Below are 3,120 nucleotides of genomic sequence, written 5' to 3'. Positions count from 1 at the left end.
TCAAAATGTTTATTCATTTTGAGCATCGGCATTCGTTTTGCCCGTACTTAGTACTTAAATATTTTGGTTCAGCTTAACTAATTGTGTTATTTTTGTTTGCACTAATTGTGTTATTTTTGTTTGCATTAATTGTGTTATCAAACGTATAAATAAAGACTAAATGTGTTATTTTTATCTTTTTATACTTTTTTTTAATTTTCATTGTATACTTTTTAATAATGCCCCTTTTAAAAAATTATTTCAATAAATAGCTCTAAAATACAAATTCTGAATAACAAAACAAAGGAAGGTACCGTTTTGCCTCGTCACCGGTTGCACCACGCAGAAAATTAGAGAAGACGCTAGTTGACTATAACTATTTTTTTTATTATTATTCAGAATGCAAATAATCAAGATTTGTTTAGAGATTTAATCAAAGATTAAAAAAAAAAAAAATTAAAAAAAAATAGCTCTTTACTTGCCTCCTCATGAGAGCAAAGTTCGACACAAGATCGGTTTTTAATGTGAAGAAAATGCGCATTTCTCAAAAGTGGCACACTGGATTGGAAAACAATAATTGTTCCAGTCTTCAGGTATTTCGTATATAAATAGTTGTGTTGTTATTTACTTTTTTTTAATTAAAAAAAAATCTCGATTGAAAGTTGTAAATTTAAAATAAAAAATAAAACGAATTTAATCACAAATTTCAGTCGAAAGGTTTAACGATAATCTGCACTGACGGAATCAGATCACTTAAGTCGAAGTTGTTTGAGCGATTCATAATCAGCAATTAGTCGTCTCTAATTTAGTCATATATAAATAAATAGTCAAACCAGTTACACTCGCAAGCTAAGAACACTTTCTTAGGAGGAGGAAGTACTTGTCTCGGTCAAACAGTCAACATGTCCTTTCAACCATCAACCATGTCATATTTTGTTTTATTTTCACTAAACTATTAAAATATTGCGACAAATAAAATATTTTTCTGTAATATTCACCGAAGCCATCGACCCTTTTCCAATCACGCATTTAAATTAGATTGGCTTGAATTTCTGCGAACTAGTTTTTCCGGCTGCCATCTTAATTTAGACTTTTGCCATTAAAACTCGTCTTGTTTTAATTAACATATAGTACTTTCTTTCTTCAAAGCATTTGTCGAGCATGAGGTAAGTATTACTTCAATTTAATTATTTTATGGTTTTTTTTTTCGTACACGTCTGAAACATTATGATTCTCTTCGTTTTTGATATAGAAATGATTCAACATCACAAGTTTGCATGCAAACGAAAATCGCTAATTTATACAATTGTTTACAATCCATTTTTGTAAAACTAGTTTTTCAACAAATGCCTTGGGAGGATTTAGTCATTAGAAATCAGTGCAAATACTTAATTTGTTTGTTTGTTTGTTTGTTTGTTTGTTTGTTTGTTGTTGTTGTTTCTACCACTAATGTGGAAGCTGTTAACTGGAATCTTTGCAGAAAAAGTTTATGGATATCTTGTGAGTAATGGTGTTCTGTCTGATGAACAGAAAGGATGCTAGAAAGGCTCGAGGGGGACCAAGGATCAACTAATAATTGATAAGGCAGTAATATCGGATACAGAGAGGAAGAAGAGGAATCTGAGTGTAGCCTGGATCGATTACAGAAAGGCTTACGACATGGTTCCTCATTCATGGATCCGTGAAACACTATCGATGATGATGGTTGCTGGAATATGATAGGGCTTTTGGAGACAAGTATGGCTCAATGGAAAACGGTGCTGACAGCAAACAGAGAGGTGCTGGGGCAGGTTGGCATTAAACGTGGAATATTCCGAGGAGATTCGTTATCTCCACTTCTTTTTGTAATAATGATGCCACTGAGCATCCTCTTGAAGAGAGAGAAGCTGGGGTATATCTTTGGATCTGGTGGTAGACGCGTCGACCATCTACTTTTTATGGATGATTTGAAGATATTTGGTAGAAATGAGTAGGAAATGGAGAGACTGGTAGAACTCGTCAAGACATACTCAGAGAAGACATCAGGATGGAGTTTGGAATTAGTAAATGTGCAGTACTGGTGATGAAAAAGGGAGTAAAGGTTCATTCGAATGGAATAGTGCTGCAAAATAGAGAAATTATGAAAGAAATAGAAGATACAGTATTTGAGAGTGCTGGAGGGTGCAGGCATCATGAACAGAGAGATGAAAGAGAAAATCAGAAAGGAGTATCTTAGAAGAGTGAAACTAATTGCGAAGTCGAAATTTTATGGAGGAAACCTAATGAAAGTAGTGAATATATGGGCAGTCAGTGTTTTGAGATACAGTGCGGAAATTTTAGAATGGGCTGACAAGGAGTTGCATGCCATGGATATCAAAACAAGTTTTAGCAATGTTTGATATATTCCACATTCGAAGTAGCGTAGCGAGGCAGTATCAAAAGAGGAAAGCAGATGGGAGAGGATTGAAAAGTGTAAAAGATTGAGTTCGAACTGAGGAGATGTCATTGAAATAGCATGTGGTTAGAAGTGAGGAGTGGATGCTGAAGTTTGTGGCCAATGAAGTGGAGGTATTTTAGACCAAGGCTGAGTATGTGAACGTATGGACAGAGAAAGGGCAGAGGAACTGGCTAGGAAGAAAATGCACAGTTCTTCCAGGATATAGCAAATGTGGCTAATGAAAGATCATGGCAATGGCTTAGAGCTGAGTATCTGAGTAAGAGTACTGAAGTTTTTGTTTGTGCAGCATAAGAACAGGCATTAGGAACATGACTGTTCAAAAAAGTGGTTCTAGGAGAGGAAGTTGCTGCAGAATTTGTAGTAAGGCCTCAAAGTCAAGTGCGCATCTTGCAGCAAGGTGTACTGGATTGGCTCAGAGAGTACCACAAAAGACACAATCGCATGGGGCTCTGGATATATTTGGAGGTCTGTAAGAAGGTTGGAGTGAAGTATGCTGAAAAGTGGTTTGAGAAGGTGTGTGATGAAGTGAGAACAAGTGAGGATGGCAAGTTAGAGGTATGGTGGGATAAAAGTGTCCCAATGACCAAGTAATTGGAACATAATCATCCGGATTTGGTCGTCATTGAAACTGGCAGATTGTAGACGTCTCAGCACCCTGGGAATGTGAGAGGAGAATGAGAAGTGGAGCAATTATGCTCCATTGG

At 36.0% G+C, this 3,120-nt stretch overlaps 1 long non-coding RNA gene across 1 annotated transcript in view; it reads left to right on the top strand.

Annotated features, from left to right (window-relative positions):
- The first annotated feature begins 212 nt into the window (after positions 1-212).
- Positions 213-3,120, top strand: part of LOC145269344 (uncharacterized) — an 8,388-nt gene continuing 5,480 nt past the window's right edge. The window contains exon 1 of the long non-coding RNA XR_013864995.1: positions 213-1,145. This is a non-coding gene — a long non-coding RNA (uncharacterized LOC145269344). The remainder of the gene's footprint in view (positions 1,146-3,120) is intronic.

The sequence above is a fragment of the Euprymna scolopes genome, chromosome 45, assembly GCF_053919585.1.
Source record: "Euprymna scolopes isolate OS-2025 chromosome 45, ASM5391958v1, whole genome shotgun sequence".
NCBI classification, from domain to species: Eukaryota; Metazoa; Mollusca; class Cephalopoda; order Sepiida; family Sepiolidae; genus Euprymna; species Euprymna scolopes.
The sequence above is the reverse complement of the archived record's forward strand: the minus strand, read 5'-3'. Positions and strand labels throughout refer to the sequence as shown.